The sequence below is a fragment of the Carettochelys insculpta genome, chromosome 14, assembly GCF_033958435.1.
Source record: "Carettochelys insculpta isolate YL-2023 chromosome 14, ASM3395843v1, whole genome shotgun sequence".
NCBI lineage: Eukaryota > Metazoa > Chordata > Testudines > Carettochelyidae > Carettochelys > Carettochelys insculpta.
The window spans coordinates 13,175,181-13,191,692 of NC_134150.1; the positions used below are offsets into that span (position 1 = coordinate 13,175,181).

Consider the following 16,512-nt stretch of genomic DNA (forward strand, 5'->3'; position numbering starts at 1 on the left):
TGTAGACGCGGCCCTGATGTCCATGACTTTTCGAAGCAGCAGCAGTACTTCCATCCATAACAACCATTTTGCTTCAGCATCACTGAAGAAATATGATTCAAACTAATTCTCCCTCAGAATGTTCAAAAGAAGTCAGTGGTGACTGTTTTCTGAACAAGGAATTAAGAAGTTTATTCTTATAAAATTTTGTAAAGAAATCTGATTAAATAATGGCAGTATCTCATCCAAAGTATCTAACAAAGGATTAAAGAGGAATGCAGATAATATGTCCTGTATACCGAAATGTATTATCTATAGCCTTAAACAAACTTTAGAGAAATTGCTACTGCATTGCTGTTGAAATTTGGAAGGTGCTTTAAGAGACACTGATTATCTCCCTCCAAAGTTAAATGACAAGCAATAAAGAAGCAAAGGGACCAAACACTAACTTCACCTCATTTTCTTGTGAACATTCTTAACTCCAGATTTAAAGGTAGATGCCTAACTCCAGAAGACAATGATCATGCCATGGCATGGGTCTCGCAAAAATCACTCCTCAGTTATGCCAGACACACTAAATTTCAGAGCTGGAGCAAAACCGTATAATAAATATATGTTTACTGATGTTTTGGGAAAAAAAAGGCCACTCCTCTGAATTGTAGGTTATCATTAGCCACACACCTTGAAACAGAGTTCCTTCAGTTGCTAAGCCAACTTTTCACGGCAGTAGCTTCCTCTGCAGGCACAGAAAGAATGCTGTCATCATTTGGTATTATTCACACAAATTTAAGACTGAGTTGAAAAAGCAGGAAAACTCATTTATTTCAATCCACAAATCAAAATGACAGAAGAAGTGGGGAAGATGAGAACTACTTGTAGAAGTTTTAAGCACACCATACATTTAGTATTCTGAGGATATGTCTGTTACAATACATAATTTTTTTCAAAAGAGAGCATGAGGACAGCTGTCGGCCAAGCAACTCACAAGACTGCTGCATTCGCAAATGTGAAAACATTTAAGATTTAAGTTAATAAAGTGTAAATGCTGTTGTGTGTACTTGTATGATTTAGTTTTTACCACTCATAATGTACTGCAACTTCACCTGCAGCTGGACACAGGTGACAAGAATTATATGCTATTTCTTAAATTAATAAAAATGAACTCATCTAAAAAATTACACAAAGCATTACACTCCTACATACTGTAAAATGCTGTACTGAGTTGTAAATTGTTTAAGAAATTATTTAAGAAATGTGAGATAGTATCACTGGAAAGCTTGATTTAAAATCAGTATTTCTGGCAATTTAAAAATCGATCCACCCTGCCATGCAGGAATGGCAGTACAATCTGACACATATCTGAAGGTAAAAAATGAAGAATAATGCAACATTCTCACTAGCTCTTTTTAGGGCACACAACAATGCATAGTTTATTATAGTACAGGGAAATGCTGAATGTGACAATTACTGTGCTCAATGTGACATTAGTTAACAACTTCAAAATATTACCTGTGAAGTTTTTGGGGAATTTAACTCTTAATGACAGTCCACAGGTCTCATCTTGTACCTCACTGCATCAATACTGAAAAGCTTTTCATTAACCTCACATACTCTTCAAAAACAAGAAGTCCTGTGGCACCTTATAGACTAACAGATATCGTGGAGCATACGCTTTCATGGGCAATAACCCACTTCGCCAGATGCATAAAGAAGCCCACGAAAGCTTATGCTCCAAAATATCTGTTAGTCTATAAGGTGCCACTGGACTTCTTGTTGTTTTTAAAGATACAGAGTAACTCAGTTACCTCTCTGATGCTTTCCAAAGTTTATGTATGAGTGTACAGCTCTAATGGAGCTACAAAATGTCAGTCATACCTTTTCTTTTAAAGCAAATAAAAACGCATGTAATTCATGACACCTATGAAAGAAATCTAGACGATCATAATTTCTTAATTTCACTTTTCGACACTAATGTTGATTGTCATCATATTCAAATTCCATATTTAGTCAGCAAGGAAGCCCATAATAAAAAGATGTTAAGTCAGAGCAAAAGCAAAGGGAAATTGAATTTAATCCTTATCAAACACCTTTCTGAAAACCTAGAGAAGGAAATGATTCTGCAGTCAGATTATTACTGTACAATAAGCATATCAATACAATGTTAATTAATTAGATTCCATAATCAACCCACAAAACAATTTACTTAGAACTCAACAATCAAATTAATTTTGGCAATCCTAGATTGGAAACTCTCAGGTGCTCCTGTGGACACTGTATTAGAGTAACAAATCAAATTTATTCATTTGGATTGTAATTGATTTAGAACCCAATTCAATGCCCACTGAATTCAATGGGAGTCCTTCTACTGACTTCAAGGGTAACACTGGTTGAGACCCTTTTGAAGTAGGGAAATAATCTGTCTACAGGTATATCCTTAAAATGTATATCTAACAGTGGCAAAAACCCTTTAAAGTTAGAACAAAAAAAAAATCACACTTAAATTTTGAATGGCAGAAGTAGAACTTCCAGAAGCTGTTAAGGTTTATGAAGCCTACATTAAGCCTCAAATTACATCCCAAATTATGTTTAATAATTTACCAAGAAAAAACAGGTTGCTCCTCAAATTTGGAGAAACTGTAACATAGAGCTCATTGGTTTTTGCCTATTAAAATGATTGGTAAATTCCAATCAGTTATACCTGAGGGAATCATTAATGATTGCAAGAGTCACTCTGGACAGAATATGATCTTCAGAATTGTGTATGAGCCACTCAGGATTAGGAAAAACAGACCCAGGTTGACATACTGAATCTGCACTTCCAGTAGTCGGATAACAACAATTTTTATCTGTAAGTTGTCATAACTTGATATCAAAATAATTGAGTAACAAACAAGTGATCTAAAAACTTGGTTTTCTGATACTCTTTCCCCAATACAAGTACACTAAACAAGCAAAGCACAGTGCAAGGAAACCAAGAAATGAAACAATTTATATCCTTGGATGGAGGAGGGAGTGGTGGTGGTGGGACAACACCCGTTGTCTTTTTTTCCCCACAAACTACTTTTTAAAAATGCCACAATTTCTTCTTCTTTAAAACCCTGTATTCTGCTTAGTAACAAAGAGGAAGCTGTGCTAGTCTATACACTATCAAAACAAAAAGCAGTCAAGTAGCACTTTAAAGACTAGCAAAATGGTTTATTAGGTGAGCTTTCATGGGACAGACCCACTTCTTCAGACCATAGCCAGACCAGAATAGGCTCAACATTTAAGGCACAGAGAACCAAAAACAGTAAGCAAAGAGGACAAATCAGAAAAAGATAATGTTCTCTCCTACAGACAACCTCCCAACCTCATGAGGATCCTCACTAACAGCCACAGTCTATACTCCAGGAATACCAGTCCTGGAACCTTTCCCTGCAACAAAGCCTGCTGCCAGCTTTGTTCACATATCTTCTCTGGAAATACCATCACTGGACCTAACCAGGTTACTCACAGAATCACGGGCACTTTCTCATGCTCCTCTACTAACATCATATATGCCATCATGTGCCAACAATCATAGAATCATAGAAGAGTAGGACTGGAAGGGACCTCGAGAGGCCATCGAGTCCAGCCCCCTGCCCTCATGGCAGGACCAAGCACTTTCTAGACCATCCCTGAAAGCCATCTACCTAACCTCTACTTAAATAGCTCCAGTGATGGAGATTCTACCACCTCCCTCGGCAATTCATTCCAATGTTTGATCACCCTGGCCGTGTCTACACGTGCCCCAAACTTCGAAATGGCCATGCAAATGGCCATTTCGAAGTTTATTAATGAAGCTCTGAAATGCATATTCAGCGCTTCATTAGCGTGCGGGTGGCAGCGGCGCTTCGAAATTGACGCGCCTTGCCGCCGCACGGCGCGTCCAGACGGGGCTCCTTTTCAAAAGGGTCCCTCCTACTTCGAAGTCCCCTTATTCCCATGAGCTCATGGGAATAAGGGGACTTCGAAGTAGGTGGCGTCCTTTCGAAAAGGAGCCCCGTCTGGACGCGCCACGAGGCGGCAAGGCGCGTCAATTTCGAAGCGCCGCTGCCGCCTGCACGCTAATGAAGCGCTGAATATGCATTTCAGCGCTTCATTAGTAAACTTCGAAATGGCCATTTGCATGGCCATTTCGAAGTCTGGGGCACGTGTAGACGTACCCCCTGACAGTTAGGAACTTTTTCCTAATGTCCAACCTGAACCTCCCCTGCTGCAATTTAAGTCCATTGCCTCTTGTTCCATCCTCAGAGGCAAGGAAGAACAAGTTCCCTCCCTCTGCCTTATGACACCCTTTTAGATACCTGAAAACTGCTATCATGTCCCCCCTCAATCTTCTCTTTTCCAAACTAAACAAGCCCAATTCTTTCAGCCTTTCTTCATACATCATGTTCTCTAGACCTTTGATCATTCTCGTTGCTCTCCTCTGGACCCTCTCCAATTTCTCCACATCCTTCCTGAACTGCGGTGCCCAGAACTGGACACAATACTCCAGCTGAGGCCTAACCAGCACAGAGTAGAGCAGGAGAATGACTTCTCGTGTCTTGTTCACGACACACCTGTTAATGCATCCTCGAATCATGTTTGCCTTTTTCGCAACAGCATCACACTGTTGACTCATATTTAGCTTGTGGTCCACTATAACCCCTAGATCCCTTTCTGCTGTACTCATTCCTAGGCAGTCCTTTCCCATTCTGTATGTGTGACACTGATTGTTTCTTCCTAAGTGGAGCACTTTGCATTTGTCCTTATTAAACTTCATCCTGTTTACCTCAGCCCATTTCTCCAGTTTATCCAGATCCTTTTGAATTATCCCCCTATCCTCCAAAGAAGTTGCAACCCCTCCCAGCTTGGTATCATCTGCAAACTTAATAAGTGTACTTTCTATGTCAATATCTAAATCATTAATGAAGATATTGAAAAGAACCGGTCCTAAAACAGACCCCTGCGGAACCCCACTAGTTATACTTTTCCAGCAGGATTGAAAACCATTAATAACTACTCGCTGGGTATGGTTATCCAGCCAGTTGTTCACCCACCTTATAGTAGCCCCATCTAAGTTGTATTCGAGTAGTTTATTGATAAGTATATTATGTGAGACCGTGTCAAATGCTTTACTGAAGTCTAGGTATATCACATCCACCGCTTCTCCCTTATCCACAAGGCTCGTTACTCTATCAAAGAAAGCTACTAGATTGGTTTGACATGATCTGTTTTTAACAAAGCAATGCTGGCTGTTCCCTAGCACCTTACCACCTTCCAAATGCTTGCAGATGATTTCTTTAATGACCTGCTCCATTATCTTTCCTGGCACAGAAGTTAAGCTGACTGGCGTGTAGTTTCCCAGGTTATTCTTGTTCCTCTTTTTATAAATGGGTACTATATTTGCCCTTTTCCAGTCTTCTGGAATCTCTCCCATCTCCCACGATTTACCAAAAATGATTGCTAAAGGCTCAGATACCTCTTCTATCAGCTCCTTGAGGATTCTAGGATGCATTTCATCAGGCCCTGGTGATTTGCAGACATCTAATTTTTCTAAGTAAATTTTAATTTGTTCTTTTCTTATTTCAACTTCTAAGCCTACCCCTTTTTCACTAGCATTCTCTATGTCAGGCATTCCTTCAGATTTCTCAGTGAAGACCGAAACTAAGATCTCTGCCACTTCCAATTTCCCTTTTACTGTTCCTCCCTCCTCACTGACCAATGGCCCTACCCTCTCCTTGGTCTTCCTCTTGTTACCAATGTATTTGTAAAAAGCCTTCTTGTTTCCCTTTATGCTTGTAGCTAGCTTGAGCTCATTTTGTGCCTTAACCTTTCTAATCTTGCTCCTGCACGCTTGTGTTGTTTGCCTATGTTCATCCTTTGTAATTTGTCCTAGTTTCCACTTCTTATAAGATTCCTTTTTTAGTTTGAGATCATGCAAGATCTCCTGGTTAAGCCAAGGCAGTCTTTTGCCATGTTTTCTATCTTTCCTACGCAGCAGAATAGCTTGCTTTTGGGCCCTTAATAATGTCCCTTTGAAAAACTGCCAACTCTCCTCAGCCGTTTTTCCCCTCAGTTTAGCTTCCCATCGGACCTTACCTACCAGCTGTCTGAGTTTACCAAAATCTGCCTTCCTGAAATCCATTATCTCTATTGTACTGTTTTCCCTTCTACCCTTCCTTAGAATTGTGAACTCTATGATTTCATAATCACTTTCACCCAAGCATCCTTCCACTTTCAAATTCTCAATAATTTCCTCCCTATTTGTTAAAATTAAATCTAGAACAGCTTCCCCTCTGGTAGCTTTGTATATTGGACAGACTTCTAACTCCCTTAGACAAAGGGTCAATGGGCACAAAACAGACATCAAAACACTCCAGATCCACAAACCAGTAAGTCAACATTTTAATGGAATGGGGCATTCTGTCAATGACCTAAAGGTATGTGTGTTACTGAAAAGGAATTATCGCACCGTTTTGGAAAGAGAAACATCTGAGCTGGCTTTTATATTCAAATTCGGCACATTAACACATGGTTTAAATCGTGATGGGAACTTTCTGAATCACTATAGGGGCTTGTCTGCATACTTGGCTCAGTTTAATTCTTGACCTTCCCCCCCACCCCTCCACTCTCTGATTTGCTCATCTTGATTATCTTTTTCTGATTTGTCCTCCTTGCTTACTGTTTTTGGTTCTCTGTGCCTTAAATATTGAGTCTGTTCTGGTCTGGCTATGGTCTGAAGAAGTGGGTCTGTCCCACGAAAGCTCACCTAATAAACCATTTTGCTAGTCTTTAAAGTGCTACTTGACTGCTTTTTGTTTTGCTTGTATTCTGGGTGCAGCATAAATCATCTACAAGTCTCCTCCACTTTACTCTGTCTCAGGACAAAACTAGCTGACACCAGGAATACCCCAGTTGCTGTCCTTCAATCTCCTTAGATCTTCTCCCCATGGTCAGAGGTCTTCCTCTTTTGTGTTTTCCTTGTGGATTCCATTTGAGGACTTGACAGACTGCTGGATATGAGTGTGGCCTCGCTTTCTTCTCTTGATTTGAACATCAAGTGGTTCTCTTTCTGCTCTGCTCCAAATCTCCTCGTTTGTGGCCAAGTCTTCCCATTTGATGTACCTCAGGCATCTGTTTATGAATGTCTACAGCTTGATTTGAAGACTAATTCTTAGTACGCCAGGTCTCGCATCCATACAAAAGCGCACTTGTCCCAGTTGTGCCTTCACAGATATTTTTTGTAACTTCCACATGGGATGGAGAGCCTTGAATGAAGCTGTTGCTTTCCCTATTGCAGCACTGATATCATTGTCTGTTCCTCTGTCTCTGCCTATAACACTTTCCAAGTAAGTGAAGTGCTCCACATCTTCCAGGTCATGTCCTCCCAGTGTGATGGTGGTGTTGTTGGACTGGTTGGTCTTTACTGTCTTGGTCTTTCCACTGTTGATGCTCAGTCCAATCACTGAGGCAGTTTAGAAACATCCACAAAGAAACCTACAACTACACAAGTCTTGGGAGGAGATGGCAATCCTCATGGATCGAGTATGAACTGTGGTAGAGAAAGCCAAAAGGAAGATGTCCCACGGATGACCCTTCTCTCATCCAGGACAACCAACCAGTTTGGTATGTGGAATGTCCAGACCACGTATCAAGGGGGCGAAGACAGCACAGACTGAAGCAGAGATGACACAGTACAACTTTTCAGTTTTGGGCTTGTGTGAGAGATAAGATGGACACAATCTGGGCAGCTATGCCTGGCAACAGGTGAAACCATCATCTACTTAGGACATGAAGAAGAGGGGTGCACCACACACAGAAAGCATGAGCTTGATGTTATCAAGAGAGGCATCTGGTGCTTTACGGGAGTGGACAGCAGTATCACCACGCATCATCACAGCCCAATTCTACACCAAAGTGTGGAAGGGACTGAATGTGAAATCTTATGCACCAGCCAACAAAGCAGCTGAGGAACTAAAACAGACTCCGATGAGAAACGACAAAGTGTTGTCAACCAGAATGTAAAGGAGATCTTTCTTGATTTTGATGGGCAAATTCGAAGCAGAAACACAGGCACAGAACAGACCATGGGTAAAGAAGACCTAGACAACACGAATGAAACAACAGTACTATAATTCGTTAAATACACATTACCCTGTCAGTTCCTGACACTGTTTGCATTTCCTGATATTAAAATGCTTTTATTTATTTACATTTACTATTTGTTTGTGGAGTAGGCTCCAGTACATCCATACTGAGTAAGCACACCACCACTATGAACTCCATCCCAGGAGATATTTTTTTTCTTGGCTTCTTCACACTGGAGCTATGTCTACACTAGCCCCCCGCCTTTAGAAAGGGGGATGCTAATCAGACACTTTGGGATATGCTAATGAGGTGTTGCCATGAACATGCAGCACCTCATTAGCATAATGGCGACCAAAGCAATTCTAAATTACCGCTTTCGAATCACACACCACCCGTGTAGACAGGGGCCTTTTGAAAGGACCTCCCAGTCTTAGAAAGTCTCTTATTCCGAAAACCAAAAGCAACTAATGAAAATTTAGATTACATTAGAAACAGATTTTCATCTCATAACTAATTTTTTTTTTTTTGGAAAATGTTTTAAGAATAGTCATTTTATTACTTATATGCTAGGTACTACTTTTGCTACAATAATGGTAACAATTGTTGCACTGCTGGCAAGGGATCATGGAATTATGTTTCACTTAAATATTCACTTTGCTTAAAATTGTCACAAGTTCTTTCCCAAACTTTCTTCTCCCATATAATTTTTTATTTCTATATTACATATTATAAAGTGTGTTAGAAAAATGCAATCTTGGTTGCATTAAGCTTTTTAAAGATAAGAAAAGCCTTGTTTGAAGCTTCTCATGCAAGTCTAACAATACTATTACAAGTAACTGTAACAATACCTCAATCATCAGTAGGCTAGAACCTTAAACTTTCATCACTGCAACATATAATACAATTTCAATTATTAGATGATAACTGTCGGTAAACATGTAACATCCCATTTAATAGGGAAATCAATTAATGGGAGGAGGCAACTGGACAAGACACTCCAGACCAGACAGGCTGGAAAGGCCCCCCTGCTATGAGGCTGCTTCACCTGGGCTACAGCAACCCTATCTGTGATGTGCCAGAGACTGGGGCTGTTCCATACAGCTGGAGCATCCCTGCTTGGAGCCACTGCAGATGGGGGCTGCTCCAGCTGGGCTAGAGCATCCCTCACCAGTGACAGAGCCACAGGCAAGGACGAACCAGCCAGGCCAGAGCAGCCCAGATCCCTGGCACACTGCTGGCGGGGAGCTCCAGGCTGTCCCCCTCCCTCGCCCCGCAGGCTGCCACAGACAAGAACTGATCTTGCTGGGCTTGAGTGCCCCTGCCCCTGAATTGGTAAGCCTCATCCACTTAAGAGTGTGGTTTATTGGTTTACAGGCTAATCGCTAACATCAGTAGTTGGCAGCAGGAGAACGTTACCACAGAAAGGAAACCACCAGGAGGGCAACATACAGTAGCTTGGGGGGCTTGGACATGGGGCCAAATGACAGGCAGTCTCTCTCTTTGCAGGAATTGGAGGAGCTCCTGTTTCAGGTTGCACATATAGAGGAGGGTATGCACAACTGGAGGCATACTTCAGGTGCAGTACTAAGGGAAACTTATCTACCTCTCTTCTCCATCCACCACCTCCCCTGTTGCAGCTGCCTCAGAAATTCCCAGGTGCCCCCAGTGAAGAATGTGCTTCTGATGCAGCAGCAAAATCCCAGCCTCCCAAACTGGGAGAAGCTGCACCACAGCAGCTCTCTGTCTCCCAGCTCCCCCAGCTGGGGGAGTCCAGCAGGCAGACAGCCACTGCAGCAGAGCTTCTCCCCTGCTTCCCCCAGCTAGGGGAGCTGAAGTGCTCTCACTTTGCAGTTAACTCACGTTAATGCAAGTTAAGTGGAAATCAAAATCATGCATACCAGGGGATTACTGTACTACATCTTTGTTCTAAGATAGTAGGTACGGAGATGGCTGACGGAAGACTGGCAAGCATGTCACCAGTAGTAAGAAATAAGGGAACCAGGTCTGTCTCAATCATCTGAGATCAATCAATATAACATGAACACCTTCTCTTTTTAATTTTTTAAAAGGACTTAACAAAGAAAAATGGGTGAAAGGCAGAGAGAAAGTCCTTGTGCCACTGAAGACGACGACTATCTGCACAGAGTACTTTCCCATACCTGCTCTGCAGCAAAAGCGTGAACATTTCTTGTTCAGATAAGGCAAACAGATCTGTGGTAAGTGTCCCCCACCACATGAACAAATCATAAAGCACTGCTGGGTTTATCTCCCATTCATGGTCATGAGGGAACTTGTGATCAAGACTGTACAACATGAAGTTTTGGACTCAGGGAACAAAGGATGCTGATAATATGATGTTGTGGGAACTGTACCAATTCCATAACTTTAGGGCAGGGATTACCAACCTATGCGTCCCAACCAAAGCATGAGGTACAATTAGATTTGGTAAGGGTCGCCAGCTGGGCAGCTCTGAGACATGTGGCTTTTTAACGAGCCATTTGTGGCTCTGGACACTGCCACCTGACTCCTCCTCCGGTCCCCAGTCCCTGCCCTGCCACATGGAAATGGAACTCAATTTAAATGGTTTAATGGCTGGCAGGAGAGATCCAGCCATTACACTAATTAAATTAAGTCCCACATCAGCACAACAGGGCCAGGAACTTCTTGCACTGCAGGCAGAGGAAGGAAGTAGGAGGGCTGCAGGGAGATGCACAGAGGAAGCAGCAGCAGAGGGAGCTCGAATGAGGTAGGTGGAGGGTTCAGTTTGGGGTTGAGGGGGTTTTAGCCTAGGTATGGGGGGTGGTCTGGGGCTGTGAGGAGTTTAAGAACACCCCTCCCCCCCCCCGGTTTTGAATTGCCGTGGGTCACAAAGTCTTAACTCAATTGTCAAAATGGGTCGATGTCTCAAAAAGGCTGCTTTAGTGCTTCCGTCCAAAAGGAGGACACCCTGGCTCTTCCTGAAAGTCAGAGAGGAACTGGGGATGAGAGATTTAACTAGATGAGCACTAGTTAGCCTTGTGGCATTGCACAAGTAGAGACAGGCTATGTACCAGCCAAATGGATTCTGCTACCAAAATTCTCCAATCAGCAGCACAGGAACACCAGCAAACTTACAGAGGAACATCCACAGGGACACTACTCAAATATGAATGACGAACTTTAACAGTTTATATCTTAGAAAAATTAACATATAATTTTGTGAGATGTAGAAATGGCACTTCTGTAGCCTCAGGTCTAACCACCTGACAAACATCAAAAGCCAGCTGCAAACAGTGTTATGAGAACTCCAAGTAAAGACCACAATTTTTATTTTTAAATAATGGAAAGAGCATAGCAAACTAAACTAAATACAGGAGTCACTACTAGCTCCCCCTATAATTTGGTATTTAACCCGGCCTCATCTGCCCCACACCCCATCCACTCTTGCCAGGGCCAGGAGCAATGCCTGTCCCCCCCAACCCCCACCCACTGACCAAGGTAAAGAGCCGCAGACACAACCCCATGCCTGGCCTCCCCCTGCTACTCCAGCCAAGGGGCTGGGAGAAAGAGCTACTGATCCAGCCTCCCTGCCCACTGCTGTGGCAGCAGTCAGGCACAAGACCGAGGCACCGCCACTTTGGAGCCGCAGCCTGGCTTAACCTGAGGCCAGGTGCAGTGCCGTGGCCCAGGGTTCCCTCCTTCCCCCACCCTGACTCCAGAGCTCAGGCCAGGGCTGGGCCCAGCACTGCAGCCCAGCCCAGGTCCCATGATCCCTGTCACCACCCCTGGCTGCCCCACCCAACGTACGTATCTCTGGCAGGGCCAGACTCCACACCATAGACACCATAGCCCAGCTCTGACCCCGCACAGCCACCTTGACCCTAACGGAGCTGCAGCCAGTCCCTGCAGGGCTAGGCCGAGCGTCATGGCTTGGTCTGGTCCTTGTGGCGCGCTCTCTCTCTCTCTCACACACACACACACACACACACACACACACACACACACAAAATACAATAGAAACAACAGCTATTATTATTAAGACTGTTCAAGAACTTCCATTCTAGTGCTGCTTTTAACTGTGCATAGATTTCCAAAATTTCAGTGTTTGGGCTAAAAATCTTCTGGCATGGCTTCTGCCCAATAGTGCATTTTTATGGATATCTTCAGCAGAAAGTATTTAAATATATGAGTAGACAGAGAATGAAAAAAATACTAATTCATGGTCCATATGCTGCAAACACATTCATGCTTAATATATTAAGTACATGCACAAGTTTCACTGAAGTGAACAAGACTACTTCTGTGTTTGAAGTCAAGCATATGTGGCAACATGCACAGGATTAGGGTCTAAATTAGTACACTTAGGGCTGCGTCTACACTAACAAGTTCTTTCAAAAGAGTTTGCAAAAGATCCTGCGGAGGTGTGTGTACGTACACACACACACACACACACACACACACAGAATGCAGCACTCCTTTTAAAAGCACTCTTCCACTCCCATTCCAGGAAGAATGCCTTCTTTTGAAAGCTACTTTAGAAAGAAAACATGCATAGATCTCTGCAGGGCCCTTTTTTCAAAAAAGAGCAGTCCTCATGCTACCTGATTTTTCAATCCCTGGCCTGTTCTTTTGAAAGAAGCAGGGGCTGTGTGGACGCAGACGCAACCCCATGCCTGGCCTCCCCCTGCTACTCTGGCCAAGGCTGAGAGAAAGAGATGTGGATCCAGCTTCTTTCGAAAGATCTCTGTAGTATAGACATAGCCTAGATGTTTGTTTCTTGTTGGCATTTCAATACCACAAATTCATGGTTCTTATATATAAAAAAACAGGCATAACATTCTGATAAAAAGTTCTACACGTTCTTATTTCTTGACTCCATACACTCTTCATTCATAAAAGCAATCTTCTAATCATATTAATTCATTAGTTCATAATTATAAAATTATGATATGCACCATTAAGGCTGACATTTTTAAGCCATGGATAGAGTTTCAGTTTTAATCCTGAATGTTTTTACCTTCTCCACATTAAGTTGTCTTCTTTATACAACCTACAATTAAAATTTGCTAATTCATTTCACCCAAAAGGATGAGAAAGTACTCTTGCAAGCAAGTTATACAGAGATGATTCCAGTAAAACACAACCATCTCTGGAATACAACACAGCAACACTACACAACAGATTAATATAGGAAGCAATAGCTCCATAAAATAAACAAACTATCTGGGACTCCAGTTGAGAAACATGATTAGGCTGGCTAACAGGCTCATTATGATAAAGAGAAAGCTTCTAAACTGTAAGTCCCACTTAGACAAACTGCTTTTCCATTTTCAAACGCCAAATTACTAAAAGTCTACTTAAGTAAATAGGAGTTCTTCCTAAAGAATTCAATACACTCTGAACCGGGCCTCAAATAACCATAATAAATGTACATTTTTGAATACAGCTTGACCTCTATGGTCCAGGCTTTCACAATCCAGCACCATCCATGTTACAGTTTCCCAGTGAGTGCTCCCAGGCTGAAGCACTCAAAGGGAAAAGCCAGGCCCCGTGCTCAGCACCTCCCCCACGACCTCCCAGAGTTTTGGGGGTGCTGCAGATACAGTAAACCCTTTCATATCTGGCATTCTATCATTTGGAACACTCAAACAACCAGCATTTTAACCATAAGTAAATTTTAGTTATGTTTTCCATAAGTACAGTATACTGAAGTAAATACAAATAAATTCTGTACAAGTTTACAGTGTCCAATACTACTGTTGTTGGTAAATAAAGTACTCTGCATATATTTTTATTTATTTGTTTCTTTATAGCCAATCTTGTTTTTCTTTAGTGTTGTGCATTACTAAGTATACCTCCTATCATCCAGAATATACGAATATTCGACAACCTCCTGGTCCTGGGGCTGCCAGATATGAAAGAGTTTACTCATTTGTGGCACTCCAGATTGGAGGAGGGGAGAGAAGAAAGGAGTGAAGCAGGAATGCTCAAAGAAAGAGGCAGGGGGACTGCAGAGTCCCAATGCCAAGGACCAGGAAAGCTGTCCTGCAACACAGTTTGGAAGCACAGCACAGCTGCCATTGGGCTCCATACACATCCACCTCGCCTCTTCCCCTGAGGGCTGCCTCAGTCCCTGATCAGTCAATGCCAGCCCCTCTGGTGCCACCAGAGGGGACCCCCCCAGTCTAGCAGGTTTCTATATTCATGACCAGTCAATACCACAGGCTGCCAAAAGAGAGAAGTACAGTATGAAATGTGTTACAGTATAGCTGGATTAGTATGTCATTTGACACCATCAAGAATTTTTTTTCCAAAAATTAATCTACATTGGCATTGATAGATCATTTTATGAACGGAAAATGGATTGAAAAATTGTAAATAAAAGGGTAATGACAACTTATTATTATATAAATCTAAATAAATAAATAAAATAACTGGAAGTAGTCTAGGGTGGTATACCACACAGATTAGCTTTAGATAAGGTCTTAATACACTGATGACACAGAAGGGTAGTAAACAGATATTCACATACTAACATTTAACTAGAAGGAGTTGCTAATATACTCCTCCCTTGCTATATGAGCACAACTGGTTCCCAACTTTCTGCTTGTAGGCGAAAATGTGTACGAGGGACACAAAATTACCATTAAATACACGTTGAAGTCCCCTAGTGGTTCCTAGCGCTCCTCTCTCGGGGAAGGATTGGCAGCATGTGGCACTGCTTCTGAAAGGGAAGTGAACCGGGGGGGGTGGGGAGTGTGCTGGAGAGGGTTAAAGGCTGGGGACAGTGTGGAGCCATGATGGTGGGGAGGGAGGGTTAAAACCTGGTGGCAGCTCTGGTGGAGCAGGTGGTGGCTCGTTCCTCTGGGCTGCAGCAGTGCTGCCTGTGGGGGGTGCGTTAGGCCAGGGGGGTTCGAGGACTGGGCTGGGGTAGGTGCTGGAAGTGGACCAGGGAAGTGTTGGGAGGTGGCCGGTCCAGGGAATGCACAGGGAGCTGCAGGCCGGGGGAGTGCCGGGATCTCCCCGCCCCCCAGCCAGGGATCCTGAAGCTGGAGCAGAGTCAGCTGCAGGGCGGTGGGTTTCCCCAGCCCCTGGCCAGGGACCCCTTGGCTGGCTCTGCTCCAGCTGCGAGGGACTCCACAGCTGGAGCGGAGCCAGCCATGGGGCTGCAGGTCTCTCCGCCCCCAGCCAGGGACCCCATGGCTGGAGTGGAGCCAGTCACAGAGCTGCAGGTCTTCCTCCCCCAGGCCAGGGACCCCATGCCTGTCTCATATAAGCAGGGGAAGTTCACTCCTTCTGTGAATAAAGGTGGGTATGTATGTCCCTCACTTTACCGAGGGCTCGTAAGTAAAGTACTCGTTAAAAGAGGGATGGGTGTAGTGGTGTAAAGAGAGCTACAAAGAGCTACCAAGAGATTAGAAATAAGGGCAAAACACAATGGAATGTGTTTCAACTTGGTAAGCTCGGAGCTCAAATAGACTGAAAAAAATTATTGAATGGATAAGTTATTAAAAAGATGGGAGAAACCTAGAAACCAATGTCAAAAGAGATTGTGGTAATAGTGGATAGCAAAAGGGAATGTAATTATTCGTTATGGTACACCAAGAAATTTGGGGAAGAGATTAAGACCAAGAAAGTTTGATTGAACAAAAAAATAAGTTTCATAAGAATATTATTATTAATGTTGTGGAATAGACCCCCAAGGTAAATGGAACATTTTAGAACAAGAAGGCAGAAAATTATAGAAAATGTACAACAGAGATTAACTTTACATTTTCAGAGAGATTAACTGGATGACCTAAAAAGGGTATTTCCATATCTGACTATAATACCACCAAATTCAAGCACAGATAAAGGCATTGATTTAAATACTGCTACTCTTACAAAAAAAAGAGTATCTTTTTAAAAAGAACACAAGTGATCACAACCGCTGTTTTAAGATTTGTTTGAAAGTTAATACCTCAAATTAAAGCCTCTCTTTTAAGATTATAATGGAGAACTGGTTCAGTAGTAAATCAGAGGAAGGAGGGCCATCTACCGAAACCCTACTAGCACTTTCTACAACAAATCAAGTGTCATGTGGAGTTTTCTCCTCAAAGTCCTGACCCATTCTTTACCCTGCTAAATTTCAAGGAATGACCGAACGAGTTTGTGTGGATGCAGAATACAGAGTAATTTAACAAAAAAATGACCTCAAAGTTGTTATGTTTTGGCCTTCAGGTGTATACCACAGTTAATCAGGCATCTGCATTAATGTTTGTTTGCTAGTATGGTAATTAGATGTCTGCCTTCTCTCTATAAAGCATCATGGCTCTCACATCAAAAGCAATACTGAGATTAACAAAAAATAGAATTTTAATACATCAACTAAAATGTAAAAACACAAACCAAAACACACCTTAGTAAACAAAAACAGATGAATGTAATATAGAGGACAAACATCTTTCATTACTATGAGGTTTC

At 42.6% G+C, this 16,512-nt stretch overlaps 1 protein-coding gene across 13 annotated transcripts in view; it reads right to left on the reverse strand.

Moving 5' to 3' along the window:
* CHD9 (chromodomain helicase DNA binding protein 9) overlaps positions 1-16,512 on the reverse strand; it is a 312,438-nt gene that overhangs the window by 197,982 nt on the left and 97,944 nt on the right. The window lies entirely within an intron of this gene.